Raw genomic sequence first — 15961 nt, 5'->3', positions numbered from 1 at the left:
TATATATGTATAGATACAAATATATATGTATAAATACATATATATATACATATGTGTATATATACGTATATATACGTATATATACGTATATATACGTATATATACGTATATATATATATATATATAGAAACATATATATATATATATACGTATATATATATATATATATAGAAACATATATATATATATATATATATATATATATATATATGTATATACAGTATATATAAATGAGCATGGTGTGGTTCAGTGGTTAAGGCGGTGGCTTGGGATCCTTGAGGTCCTGAGTTCGAGCCCCGCTGGCCGCTGAGTTTTAGCATCAGGGGGGTTGACTTAGCCTGTCATCCTTCCGAAGGTCTGCGAAATGAGCACCAGTATACTGGTAATTATCCGTGCAGGGTTGAAGGCGACTAAAGGGTTGGCGTCAGGAAGGGCACCCGACCATAAAAAACATTGCCACAAGAAAGGGTACCATGATTGGAGCCTGTAAAAAACTGACCCCTGCTCAGAGATAAAGGCTTTCAAATGGTGTGATTATATATATATATATATATATATATATATATATATATATATATATATATATATATATATATATATATATATATATATATATATATATATATATATATATATATATATATATATATATATATATCCTGGTGTTGGCGCAGTGGTTAGGGCAGCGGCTTGGGATCCAAGAGGTCCTGAGTTCAAGCCCCGTTGGGCCACTGAATTAATACACCAGGGGGTTGACTCAGCCTGTCATCCTTCCGAGGTCAGCGAAATGAGTACCAGTATACTGGGCCGGTGTATACCCTGGTTAAAATAGGTGTACCATATCCCTGTGTCGTAAGAGGCGACCAGGGTTGCGTCAGGAAGGGCATCCGGCGTAAAACATGTGCCAAATCACTATGCGGATCATACGGATGATCCGCTGTGGCGACCCCTAATGGGAGCAGCCGAAAGAAGAAGAAGATATATATATATATATATATATATATATATATATATATATATATATATATATATATATATATATATATATATATATACACATATACATCTTGGTCAAATAAAAAAAAATCCATCCATCTGCCCATTGGGACCATACTCACCATACTCATTGGGTATTGGGCATAATCCTGGCCGGATCATCACTCTGACACAGGATACTAGCAAGCTGGCATTCATTTTGCCAACCTCAGAAGGATGACAGGCAGACTCAACCCCACCTGGTATTAATTCAAAAGCCAAGTGGGATTTGAACTCAGGATCCTCAGATCCCAAGCTCACCACCCTTATCATTAAGCCAACACCAGGCATCAATATATATATATATACACACACACACACACACACACACACACACACACACACACACACACACACACACACACACACACACACACACACACACACACACACACACACACACACACACACACACACACACACACACACACACACACACACACACACACACACACACACACACACACTGGTCAAATAAAAACAACCATATATACATATTGGTGAAATACAAGCTCAAATGAGCGAAGATCCTCGTCCTCTTAATGATGACGTCATAAAAACGAATATGACGTCATTGTGATGTATCAGGTTTGCGATAAATTATCTGTGCTAATGCCCGGCTTGATTCCCACAAACAAAATTCAAGCAGCTTGCCTAGTTTCGGAGATAATGGTATGGGCGATTTCCATTAGCGGCGATATTATGACGTCAACTTTTTTTTTTTCTAGGAAGAATTTCCAAAATCAGAGATGGTTACTGTCTGCACAGGGTACTTTTACATATAAACGCCAAGTTTCAGGAAGTTTCGATGAAAACTGGAGGCTGTGAAACAAAAAAGTCCACAAGAAGAAGATGAAGACCAACAATGTGAGTAAGACTTAGAGATCCTCCACGAGGATCTAAAAAAAGGTCCACAAGAAGAAGATAAAGAACGACAACTTACAATGTGATGTCTTACAAGAAACAGTTGTTTCTTCCTTCAGGTTTCATCAGCTCAATGCAGAGCTTACGGGATGACCCGTTAACCGTGGTACATTGGGACATCCCATCGAGTAGCTATCCACAGGCAATGAGGTACCAACATGTCAGCCCTTCCTACCATTGGCCGATAATGCTGCCAGAGAGGATGTCCAATTGCAGCCCAGGTTCTCAGATACTGTTTTATACTTTAAGGGTATTTATTTATTTATTTGTATGCAGCAAGTGTCTGTTTGGCTGAATCATTTTTCTGGAAGCGGGGATATGCCGCCGATGCAATGACCCCCTTGTTGCCAGTGAGCTGGCACTTATTTCACCAACCTCAGAAGGATGGTAGGCTGAGTCAACTCAACTGGTGTTGACTCATCGACACGACAAGGGCTTGAACTCAAGATACTAAGATCTTAAGCTCGCCACCTTAACCGTTAAGCCAACACCAGGCTTCCTTCAAGGATGGAGTAAGGATTTATACTATGTCAACTTATGTTGACGTTTCGACAATCCCGACTTTCCCGTTGAGAGCAAGAGCTAATGGAGGGAGGGTTAATCTGGTGTCGAAAGCCAGGAAATTTGATGGTATTTTCTGATCGGGCTATCAATGGTGTTTACCAAAAATGATTTGTAATGGGGGCACCATCCCGGGACGGAGACCCACAACACGGGGTCAAAGTTCATGTCCACCTGATGTTTTGAGTGAAAAAGCAGATCACACCAAAGGGAGTAGATCAATCCAAATCAGCATCTTTCCCACTTTTCATGCCATTGTGTAATATTTAAATATATGAATGTTTTCAATGTTTTCATCCATGCTCGTTTTGGTAACGGAAGGTATTTCAATTGCGAATTGCATGTTGTTGCACCCTCCTTCGCAGATTTGACGTTGTGACTCACTCTATGCTGCACTTATGTCTTGTTAACGCACTCTGTGTACAACGCATGGAAAAACATACGTCTAGATATTCGATGCTTGGGGTCCTGCCCCTCTGCTACTGTTTCTACTGTTGTTGTTAGGAAGTGTGAACATCGAGCTGATCTCAGGACCAGAACTGCTCGGTTCATTTTTCCCTCCGAGGATCCTTGGTATGTAGAAAAAGAAAATTCACGTGATTACGTCATCTTTCTCCATCACGGTGCTGTGCACTTCATTCCCCTGATCTTTGCTCTACCTATCCGTGCTAATGGGTCCCTGGACGTGTCCCAACTCCCAAAAACCTTTTTTTCTCATTGTGAATGCTTTAAATGTGGAATCATCTTTGTCTCTCTCCTCTCACTCTCACTCTCACTCTCTCACTCTCTCACTCTCTCACTCTCTCACTCTCTCACTCTCTCACTCTCTCACTCTCTCACTCTCTCTCACTCTCTCTCCCTCTCTCTCCCTCTCTCTCCCTCTCTCTCTCTCTCTCTCTCTCTCTCTCTCTCTCTCTCTCTCTCTCTCTCTCTCTCTCTCTCTGTCTCTTTGTCTCTCTGCCTCTCTGTCTCTCTGTCTCTCTGTCTCTCTGTCTCTCTGTCTCTCTGTCTCTCTGTCTCTCTGTCTCTCTGTCTCTCTGTCTCTCTGTCTCTCTGCCTCTCTGCCTCTCTGCCTCTCTGCCTCTCTGCCTCTCTGCCTCTCTGCCTCTCTGCCTCTCTGCCTCTCTGCCTCTCTGCCTCTCTGCCTCTCTGCCTCTCTGCCTCTCTCTCTCTCTCTCTCTCTCTCTCTGCCTCTCTCTCTCTGCCTCTCTCTCTCTGCCTCTCTCTCTGCCTCTCTCTCTGCCTCTCTCTCTCTGCCTCTCTCTCTCTGCCTCTCTCTCTGCCTCTCTCTCTGCCTCTCTCTCTCCCTCTCTCTGTCTCTCTGTCTCTCTGTCTCTCTGTCTGTCTCTCTGTCTCTCTGTCTCTCTCTCTCTCTCTCTCTCCCTCTCTCTCTCTCTCTCTCTCTCTCTCTCTCTCTCTCTCTGCCCCTCTCTCTGCCTCTCTCTCTCTCTCTCTCTGCCTCTCTCTCTCTCTCTGCCTGTCTCTCTCTCTCTGCCTGTCTCTCTCTCTGCCTGTCTCTCTCTCTCTCTCTCTCTCTCTCTCTCTCTCTCTCTCTCTCTCTCTCTCTCTCTCTCTCTCTCTCTCTCTCTCTCTCTCCCTCTCTCTCTCCCTCTCTCTCCCAGTGTTGTCATGCATTGAGAATGAAGTGATGTTAATAATTCAGGAGGTTTATCATCAATTACGGAATGTCTGATGTATATACAGTATATGTAGAAGTTGGAATTCTGCTTCGTGAACTTCTCTTAGTTCCCTATGGTCAGATTTTTCTGATTTCTGAACAGCAATCCTCTCTGTCTTGTTAAACCTCCCCCTGTAGGATGGACGAGGCTTATACCTGTTGTAGGGTTTGTTTCTACAATTGGTACCCCAGAGTTTGTTCGACCCCTCGGAGTACTAAACCACCACTTAGGTTTGTTTATTTATTTATTTGTTTGTTTTTCTCTCCCAACACTCTCAATTTCCTAGCTGTATCTCGGAGCCGGCTGGGACTTTCGGAATTAAATTTTGCATCAATAATGTGAATAGAAACTACGCATGGTTGACAAATTTTGTTGACCTTGACCTAATTTTAAGGTCATGATCTAATGATAGACTTGAAACATTTTTCACCATAACTTGACCAAGGTTTATCTGATCGGAACGAAATTGCTCTCTGTGGATAGCCCAGAGCAAGGCGCATTTACGCTTCATTTACATCATACCCCTCCAGGTTAAAGGGCAAGGTCAAAGGGTGGTCTGAACAAAATAATGTTTTTTTTTTATCATCGCTCAACTTTGCCAATGTGGAATCTCAGACCGCCTGGTCTATCCATATCTCGTGGGATTGTGAGTTGGAAAGGCTACCTTGATGGGTTTACGTGAACTCAGCGATACCATGATAGGGGAGGGTAAATCATTAAATATTCCACTGTTTCGATGTAGGAATGGCTGTTTACTTTAATGAGTGGAAGGAGGGTGAGGACAGAGTTGGGGGGGGTGAGGGGAGAGGAGAAGGGGAATAAAGATGGGGCAGATTTGGAAGGAGGAGGTTGAACCTTTGAGGTGGGGAGGTTGAGGACTTTCAGTGTGATTGAGGAGTTGTGGTGAGAGGAGGGGGTTTCAAGGCTTGAATTGGGGAGGGGATTGATCCCTTCGGGTGAGGAGGGGGAGGGTGAGGACTTGGTTTTGGGAAGGAAGGGAGGGTGGAATAATCATGTGACAGAGTTGGGATTGGGAGGGGGTTGAGGCTTTGGAGGAGGGGGAGGTCGGGGTGGTTGGTGGGGGTTGAGAGGTTGTCAGAATTGCATGTGTGTTGGCTCACAGTAAAAGTCTAATTAGCCGTGTGTGTGTGTGCGTGTGTGTGTGTGTGTGTGTGTGTGTGTGTGTGTGTGTGTGTGTGTGTGTGTGTGTGTGTGTGTGTGTCTCTCTCACTGTAGGGGGTTGGTGGTTGACACAATCACCCTCCAGGTAATGTGTGAGTGAATGTTTGTGAAACAACTACCCGTTGTGGGACACCAAACTGGCCTTCCCCTCCAGCATTCTGTCATGGAATGGCTGTGAACGTTTTCCAACACAACTCCTATGATATCCGTGGCTTTCTTTATCGGTCTCTTGTACCTGTTCACAAGTTCTTGTGTATCTAGAAGGGCCCTTTGGCATCTTTGTTCTCGTTAACCTAATGCTTGTAGCTTGCTTGGTTTGCTGCCATGTTTCATCGTTGGACATATTTACTTCTCTTGTTTTCTCAGTTCCAAAATGTAAATTACAAACGGTTGTTTCATTGCTCATGGCAGGTTTGGTTTGAGTTTCCATACTTTGGTGTTGCAGCATTTTTCTGCATTGATTATCACTTGAAACAAATGTGATGCAAGCAGAGCTTGTGCAAGGGGTACGAGGTGCATGAGGCAAGCTTTCAGCTTTGTGCCCCCCCCTTCTTGCCCCCCTCCAAACAAACAATGAACTATTGAAAATACATCCTGTGCATTGGTATGAATATAACTTCTGCATTTATAATTACAGATTTAATACACATGAAAAAGGCGAATCTGATAGTGATTGCATAATTCTCATTGTTCATCACTTTTAATAATATAATTATCCACTCAAAGCAATACAAGCTACAATGAGTAATATGGATCACGTGATGTCATACTATGTGTTTCTGCAACAAAGTTGATCATTATCATTTCAAATTGTCCTTTCCGTTAATGCCATAACTGCATAAACAAGTTCCTCCAGATGAATGTTTTGTGCAATTTCATGTTCTATTGACGAGGTGGATGGCCCACCAAGGGTTTGTTGCATCATTGAGGAACGGATGTAGATTTTGATGAACTTTAGCTTGGAAAAGCTTCGCTCAACATCGGACACAGAAACAGGGAGGGTGAAGAGGATGCAGAGAGCGATAAATGCGTTGCGGACTATTATCTGAGATTTTTTTTTTTTTACAAAGTTCAAAACATCTCGTGGTCGTGACAGCATTGGAACTCGTCTTGCAATGGCTCGCAATTCACTGGATGTCCTCAAAGAACTCGAACACAGAACAAACGTGCCAACTGCCGAACTCTCTCCGCCCCTTCGCCAGATAACTCCGCCCCTTCGCCAGATAACTCCGCCCCTTCGCCAGATAACTCCGCCCCTTCGCCAGATAACTCCGCCCCTTCACCAGATAACTCCGCCCTTTCGCCAGATAACTCACCCCTTCGCAAGATAACTCTGCTCCTTCGCCAGATAACTCCGCCCTTTCGCCAGATAACTCACCCCTTCGCAAGATAACTCTGCCCCTTCGCCAGATAACTCCGCTCTTTCGCCAGATAACTCCGCCCCTTCGCCAGATAACTCCGCCCCTTCACCAGATAACTCCACCCCTTCACTATTTTTGTGTTGAGATCGTGCACCATTGGTTCTCCCTGCAGCTGCTCGAGCCCATGACACGCCCACAGTTCCCAGCAGTCTGTTTTTTACTTCCAAAAATCGAAATTTTTCAGGTGCTATACAGTATGTTGGTTGGTCACATCCATTATTGGCGAAAAAAATTTTGCCAAGTAAGTTGGTCTGTCGCGTCTGTCTGTCTGTCTGTCTGTTTGTTTGTCCCACAATTTTTGGCCACAGTTTTGAAGTAATCGTTCTGAATTTTTTTTTTTTGTTTGTAGGTGACCGGCCAAAGGCAGCAACGTTAAATTTTGTTGAAGATCCGAATCAGTATCCGGATCTGAGAATTTTTTCAGCGATTCTTCACCATTGAGAGATCAGGATGTCAGGTCAAGCCAAATCAGATCTGTGACTTACTACAGGTACCATGTAAACCTGTACTAACCTGCTCCATGGTCGGGTTGTCGGCGACTAAACCGTCTCCCCCACCAGGTTTTCTGGTGAGGAGGGTGTTTGGATATGGACACCCAGCAGGATTAAAAACAAAACCTGTCAAAGGGCGGAGGAGCTCCTTGTGAGCCAATGGCCATCCATATCTAGTGCCCAACTGTGTCTGCAGACGTCCTCCTGCAGTTGGGTTACTTCTTATGAGAAGGTTGGTGGCAGGATTTGCACTCCGGCCACCGTAAAACCCTTCACCCCGCAAAACACAAAAAACGCAAAGAAATCTGAAAACCCACTCCGTGGGAGTACCTCGTGTGCAGCTTCCCTTCGCAGGGCAGCTCACCGGATGGCGGGATTGGGGCAAAGCCTTCGGGACCCCCAATATTAGATGACAGGAGGGAAACCATGGGGTAACATTCCCAGGTGAGATTGCGGGAGAGTGTGTCGGAGTGGTGCTGAGGTGTCGTCCACCAGACGGCGGCTCCTTGGGTTAACCTGAGGCGGTCCCTTCAGGTGGGTGCCTGGATTGTCCTATCCCGAAGAGAAGATGATCACCGGTCTTTGTTACCATCTGACCTCAAACGTTTGGACATCGGTATTACAGCACTCTCTGAGGTTCGGAGACCGGATTGCAGCGAGATAATGGTGGGTGGTTACACCTACTATTAGTCTGGTCGCTCTGATGGTTACCATGCCCAAGGAGTTGCTGTAGCTGTGTCCAATAAGCTGACTCCAATGATAATTGAGGCAACACCGGTCAACGAGCGTATTATGAGACGAAGGATTCATCACTCCTTAGGTGTCATTTCCCTGGTCTCTGTTTATGCTCCGACTGAGGCGAGTGATCTCACCGTGAAGGATGCATTCCATGCCACACTCGAGTCTGTGGTTGACCAGTGCCCCAAGTGAGATACTCTTCTAGTCTTGGGGGATTTCAATGCATCGACTGAAACTGATAGGGATGGTTATGAGAAATGTGTTAGTCCACATGGGTCAGGAAATGTGAACCTGAGTAGCACTAAGTTCCTTGACTTTGCAAGAAGTCATGGACTTAGGGTGGCCGGTTCATGGTTTCAGCACCCACAGGCTCATCGCTGGACTTGGTATTCCAACGCTGGCGGTGTGGCAAAGGAGATTGACCATGTCCTCATTGATGGTCGCTGGAAGATGATCCAGAACTGCAGGGTCTACCGGAGTGCTGAGTTCCTCAATAATGACCACGGCTTGTTGTAGCAACTCTTAAGTTGCACCGTAAATCCTGGAGAATGGTACCATCCCAGTCAAGGCTGGATGTTGACAAGCTCAAGGATGAGAGAGTAGCTGAGGAGTTTGCAAAGAAGCTGACTGGAGATTTGTGAGGTCTGGGTGCTTTGGGGAATCCTGAAGAGTTGTGGAGCGCCTCCAAGACCATCTTCCTTCATGTTGCTGATAGATGTCTTGGAACTCACTGCAGGGCAAAGAAGTATTTTGTCTCTCAAGGGACACTGGATACCATTGACCAGAGTCGCAGGGCCAGGCTGAATGGCAGAGCTGAGCTGTTCAGGGAGCTGAGGCGTAAAACTGTACGTGCGCTAAGGGTGGACAAGGAGGCCTATGTGCGAGGAATCTGTGAGGGGGTAGAGCATCACCTGTGGACAGGTGATTCTCGTCCCGTTTACAGCGGAATTCACGCATTACGTTCATCCAAGCCCATCCCTCGGAGCACTGCAGTTAGAGCAGAGAGTGGTAGGCTCTTGACAGAGGACTCCAAAGTGAAGGCCCGTTGGACCAGTTAATTTGAGCAGTTGTACCAGGCTGATCCACCAGCTGTCGAGTTGGATATCACGGGTGTCACAATGACTGTTGCTGACCCTCAAATCAACTGTGATCCACCATCGCTTGTGGAAACACGGGCTGCGGTGAACCGGTTGAAACGGGGTAAAGCTCCAGGTATCTGTGGCATCCATGCTGAACTTCTCAAGGCTGGTGGAAATGCTGCACTCGTGTCGTTGCATGCAGTTTTGTGCTCTGCCTGGAACACATGCATCATCCCAACTGACTGGAAGAGGGGCCTTGTTGTCCCTCTCTGGAAAGGGAAGGGTGATCGCCAAGACTGCAACAACTACCGAGGGGTGACGCTGCTCTCAGTGCCGGGCAAGGTCTTTGCTCGCATAATTCTTGATAGGGTTCGCCACCATCTGCTTGAGCACCAGCGTCCAGAGCAGTCAGGCTTTACACCAAAGAGGTCAACGATTGACCGTATCCTTGCCCTTCGTGTCCTCACCGAACGCAGACGAGAGTTTCGGCAGGGGCTGCTTGACCTGACCTGAGAGATTGGGCCAAAAACGATATATAGCACGATATCTCAAAAAGCTGTGTACGTATTCAGACGAAACTTGGTGGATAGGTTGGGAGTCCACATGGGTCAGGAAAGAATTGGTTCAATTTTGGTGAAGTTCCAAATCCAGATCCGGATGTGATAATTATTAAATTTCCCGCTGATTCTTCATGATTGAGAGATGGGGGCAAAAACGATGTTGCATGATATCTCACAATGTTATGGACGGATTCGGATGAAATTTTGTGGACAGGTTCGGTGTTTGACAAGGACGAACTGATTCAATTTTGGTGAAGATCCGGTCCTGGATTTGACTACTCGAATCTTTTTTTCAGTGATTCTTAACCATTGAAAGATAAGGCCAAAAATGATATGCAGCACGACATGTCAAAAAAGTTGTTGACTGATTCGGATGAGACTTTGTGGACATGTTGGGTGTGTGAAAAAGGACTCATTGATTCGATTTTGGTTCAGGTCCGGATTCAGATGTTCTCTACCGAGTGTTGCTGTTCTCGTTCTTCCCGCTTTTATTGATGACTCATGTAAAACACAAATCAACACTGAACCTTACTAGGCTATAAAACATAAACTCAAGCCATAACTGCCGAACACGCGATGACAGCTTTCGCCACTAACTCTTACTTATTGACCACAGCTCTTTGCAACTGGGAATATAAAATGAAAAGAGAAAGTTTCTTTTCCAGTTTCATGGAACAAAACAAGGTGGCTTTTAAACCGAGAGCTGCGAGCGGCTTCCAAGCAGCACAATCGGTGTTCAAGGCACCACCGTTGCACTTCCTTTGCCCTTGCAATGTGAGCACTTGTCCTGACGATGCCCCAACAAGGGCAAAAAAGGTACGGGGTGAGGAAGGTTGGTGGTTGTGTGTGTGTGTGTGTGTGTGTGTGTGTGTGTGTGTGTGTGTGTGTGTGTGTGTGTGTGTGTGAATATTTGTGTGGTTGAGGTTGTTTGTGCAGGCATATTTGCCTTGAGTGGGAGTGGAGGTACACGTGTGGTTAAGGTTTGTGCAGATATACTTGGGATTGAGGTTTGTGTGGGCACACTTGTGGTTGTAGTTTGTTGGGGCACACTTGTGGTTGAGGTTTGTGTGGGCACACTTGTGGTTGTAGTTTGTGAGGACACACTTGTGGTTGAGGTTTGTGTGGGCACACTTGTGGTTGTAGTTTGTGTGGGCGCACTTGTGATTGTAGTTTGTGTGGATACACTTGTGTTTGAGGTTTGTGTGGGCACACTTGAGGTTGAGGTTTGTGTAAATACACTTGCGGTTGTAGTTTTGTGGTTGAGGTTAGTGTAAATACGCTTGTGATTGAGGTTTGTGCGAGCACACTTGTGGTTGAGGTTTGTGCGGGCACACTTGTGGTTGAGGTTTGTGCGAGCACACTTGTGGTTGAGCATTTGTGGTTGAGGTTTGTGCGGGCACTCTTGTGGTTGAACATTTGTGGTTGAGATTTGTGCGAGCACACTTGTGGTTGAGTATTTGTGGTTGAGGTTTGTTTGGGCACACTTGTGGTTGAGCATTTGTGGTTGAGGTTTGTGGGGCCACACTTGTGATTGAGGTTTGTGAGGACACACTTGTGGTTGAGGTTTGTGGGGTCACACTTGTGGTTGAGGTTTGTGGGAGAACACTTGTGATTGAGGTTTGTGTGGGTACATTTGTTTTTGAGGTTTGTGAGGGCACACTTGTGGTTGTAGTTTGTTGGGGCACACTTGTGATTGAGGTTTGTGCGGGAACACTTGTGATTGAGCATTTGTGGTTGAGGTTTGTGCGAGCACACTTGTGGTTGAGGTTTGTGCGGGCACACTTGTGGTTGAGAATTTGTGGTTGAGGTTTGTGCGGCCACACTTGTGGTTGAGCATTTGTGATTGAGGTTTGTGAGGACACACTTGTGGTTGAGGTTTGTGGGGTCACACTTGTGGTTGAGGTTTGTGGGGAACACTTGTGGTTGAGGTTTGTGCAGGTACATTTGTGATTGAGGTTTGTGAGGACACACTTGTGGTTGAGCATTTGTGATTGAAGTTTGTGAGGACACAGTTGTGGTTGAGGTTTGTGAGGATAAACTTGTGGTTGAGGTTTGTGAGTACACACTTGTGGTTGAGGTTTGTGCGGGTACATTTGTTTTTGAGGTTTGTGAGGACACACTTGTGGTTGAGGTTTGTGAGGACACACTTGTGGTTGAGGTTTGTGAGGACACACTTGTGGTTGAGGTTTGTGCGGGTACATTTGTGATTGATGTTTGTGAGGACACACTTGTGGTTGAGATTTGTGAGGACACACTTGTGGTTGAGGTTTGTGAGGACACACTTGTGGTTGAGGTTTGTGCGGATACATTTGTGATTGATGTTTGTGAGGACACACTTGTGGTTGAGATTTGTGAGGACACACTTGTGGTTGAGGTTTGTGAGGACACACTTGTGGTTGAGGTTTGTGCGGGTACATTTGTGATTGATGTTTGTGAGGACACACTTGTGGTTGAGGTTTGTGAGGACACACTTGTGGTTGAGGTTTGTGAGGACACACTTGTGGTTGAGGTTTGTGCGGATACATTTGTGATTGATGTTTGTGAGGACACACTTGTGGTTGAGATTTGTGAGGACACACTTGTGGTTGAGGTTTGTGAGGACACACTTGTGGTTGAGGTTTGTGCGGGTACATTTGTGATTGATGTTTGTGAGGACACACTTGTGATTGAGGTTTGTGAGGACACACTTGTGGTTGAGGTTTGTGAGGACACACTTGTGGTTGAGGTTTGTGAGGACACACTTGTGGTTGAGGTTTGTGCGGGTACATTTGCGGTTGAGGTTGTTTGTCCGATTTGCAAAGCTGTACAGTTTATAATCCGGTCAGAAATCGAACCCAGGCTGGACAGCTCAATCAGGGCAAGTGTACATCATAATGTCAGACACCTTTGAAACTCCGAACAACCTCCGCTCCTCCCGCACCTACTTACCTTCCTTTATTTCTCCAATTACCTATCCTCTCTCACAATTTTTCCCACTACTACTGCATACGTAATAAATAGATGGTTCCTAGTTTTCGTTTTGGCTACTTGTCATCAACCTTGTCAACCACAAGCAATATTTGGTTTACCCTTTTCCTTAACACCTGAGTTGCACTTTTGGCAGCTCACCCACTACACCATGTCGATGGAACCACTTCATTAACAAAGTAGAACACATGGCTGACTCATGAGCTGCAGTGGTGAGAAAAGGTTTGCGAACCCTTTCGAATTCTCTGTATTTCTGTATAAATTTGACCTAAAATGTGATCAGATGTTCATCTTAGTTTTAATAATAGAAAGAGAGGTCCTGATTAAACAAATATCACAAAAAAGAAAAGCCTACATTTTTACCTCCACCACCCAAGGTCAAGGAGGTTATGTTTTCAGTCCTTTCTGTTTGATTGTTACTTACGAAATCTAAAGATTTCGTAAGTATATTGATGACTTCCGTCCTCTGTTTGTGTGTTTGTTTGTTTTTAGGCACGATAACTCGAGAACAGAAGAAGCTACCAATGTCAAATTACACCACGTGATTCAGGAGGGTGATGGCTCGTGCTGATTAGATTTTGGTCAAAATCGGTCAAAGGTCAAGGTCACAGTGAGGTCAAACATCCAAAAAATGATAACTCGAGAACGGAAGAAGCTTCCAATGTCAAATTACACCACGTGATTCAGGAGGGTGATGGCTTGTGCTGATTAGATTTTGGTCAAAATCGGTCAAAGGTCAAGGTCACAGTGAGGTCAAACATCCAAAACATTTGATTTTTGATGGTTTGGTACAGAATCATCGTAGAAACTTCTGGTTTGTGTCGCTACCTTCTCAAGAGACGGCTTTTATTAGACAAGGTCAGAGGTCAAGTTGACTATTTCGTAAGTACCAGTCTATGACTGCTTGTTTGTTTGCGTGCACGATATCTCAAAAAGCTGTGGACGGATTCGGATGAAACTTGATGGGCAGGTTGTGTGTGTGTGACCACGACGAGTTGATTCAATTTTGGTGAAGATCCGAATCCGGATCTGGATTCGAGAATTATTTAATTTTTAAAGTGATTCTCCACCATTGAGAGATAGGGCCACAAACGATATAGTGCTGTACAACATGATATTTCAAAAATGTAATGGGCCCGATATGTTCTCGTGGATCAGGCATTGCGTGGCGGAGGTGTGCGCCCTACCGAGTGCCCTTCTAGTTATATTATTTATTTATCGAGCAAAATGATCCAGCATTCAATTCCTATGTCAGAAAATGTATGTAAACCTCCAGGTTAATCAGCTCAATTAAGGGGGTAATTACAGTCAGGCGTTTCAATCAATGGGATGACGATCAGGAGTGAGTTTGGGTGGCCCTGCCCTATGTGAAAAACCTATACTTTGTCACCGTCAGACTCTGGTGTTCACCACACAGGTTTGTGGAAGCGTGTGATGCCTCGATCAAAAGGGATTTCTGAGGACCTCAGGAAAAGAGGTGTTGATGCTCATCGGTCTGGAAAGGGTGACAAAACCATTTCTAAAGATGCTGGGCTCCACCAATCCACTGTCAGGCAGAGAGTGCACAAATGGAGAAAACTCCACACCATTGTTACTCCTTCCAGGAGCGGTCATCCAATGAAAATCACTCCAAGAGGAAGGGGTACAATAATCCAGGAGGTCACGAAGAACCCCAGAGTAACGTTTAAGGATCTTCAGGCCTCTCATGTATTGGCTAATGTTAGTGTTCGTGAGTCCACCATCAGGAAAACACTGAGCAAGAATGGTGTGCATCAGAGGATACCAAGGAGGAGAGCACTGCTCTCCAAGAAGAATATTGACACCTGTCTCAAGTTTGCCAAAGACCACCTGGATGACCTAGAAGGCTATTGGAAGAACGTTCTATGGACAGATGAGTCGAAAGTGGACCTTTTTGGCTTAAATGAGAAATGTTATGTTTACCGAAAACCAAACACTGTATTCCATCATAAGGACCTCGTCCCAACCGTGAAGCATGGCGGTGGGAGTATCATGGTTTGGGGATGCTTTGCTGTTTCAGGACCCTGGCGGCTTGCCATCCTTGAGGGAACCATGAATTCTGGATTGTACCAGCAAATTCTACAGGAGAACGTCAGGGCATCTTTCCGTGAGCAGAAGCTTAACAGAAAGTGGGTCACGCAGCAAGACAACAATCCTAAACACACAAGTAAATCAACAACAGAATGGCTGAATCAGAAGAGATTTTACGTTTTGGAATGGCCAAGGCAGAGTCCAGACCTTAACGCAAATGAAATGTTGTGGTCGAACCTGAAGAGAGCAGTTCACGCAAACATCTCTGAGTTGAATCGGTTGTGTGAGGAGGAATGGGATCAGAATCCTCCAAGCCGATGTGCAGGACTCATCAAGAGTTCCAGGAAACGTTTGGTCGAAGTTGCTGCTCCTCAAGGAGGTGCCACCAGTGAAGGTTCACAAACTTGTTCCGACAAAGAAATTGAATGTTGGATCATTTTGCTCAATAAATAAATTAAAAGTAGTTTTTGTTTTTGTTCTATTTGTGTAATCAGGTTCTTTTTATCTGTTATTTGGACCTACATGACCATTCTCAAGGGTTCACAAACTTTTTCTCACCACTGTGGACCCTCGCAGCTTAACAAACCCATTTTAATTAACATCCTTTCATCAACTCACGATACTCTGCGAAGCCACAATTTACTCCCAAATTTGAACGTTTGTTGATAATTTTTACTCATCCCCAGGTGTATTCCAATCACGTCATCAAGTGTGCGCCACACGTAGGTCAGCAGGTGTCACGGTCTCGTGTAGGTGTTCACGTGGGGGTACGTAACCCCTCCAGGTAACAAAACGCACAACATTCGATGTCGCTGAGTGTGACGTTTAAACACCTTCCACCACTCTCTCCCACCACCCACCAAGCAGTTTCATGTGACGTGTCAAGACAGGTGAGTTACAACCGACGGGAAGGAGCGCCTTTAAGCCCAAGTTTATGCTTTCTCTACTTTCTGTGCAATAACCTTGTGGAATGAAGACTTGTAATAACGTTCAGGGTTGCCTTTGTCCTTTATGAGAATGAAACAGGTATGCTGTGAAAATTTCCAATCACCTGGCGGTATCTCTCCTCCACCAGGGGTGTGTTCGGTTCCCAAGTTTCTTGCAGAGCGATCGCCAAGTGGTTGAAGCACTCAAGCAAGCACTCCACTCGAAGCTACCTAGCAGGTCAGCGAGCTGTTTGGTAACTGAACACACCCGCAGTGCATTCAAATAACTTGAGTCAAAGGAACAAGGTTCGAGTTCATCATGGCGTCTCCATCCATGCGCTTCTGCAGG

The sequence above is a fragment of the Eptatretus burgeri genome, chromosome 3 (genome assembly GCF_056783735.1).
Source record: "Eptatretus burgeri isolate ZD-2024b chromosome 3, Ebu_testis_v1, whole genome shotgun sequence".
Taxonomy (NCBI): domain Eukaryota; kingdom Metazoa; phylum Chordata; class Myxini; order Myxiniformes; family Myxinidae; genus Eptatretus; species Eptatretus burgeri.
The sequence above is the reverse complement of the archived record's forward strand: the minus strand, read 5'-3'. Positions refer to the sequence as shown.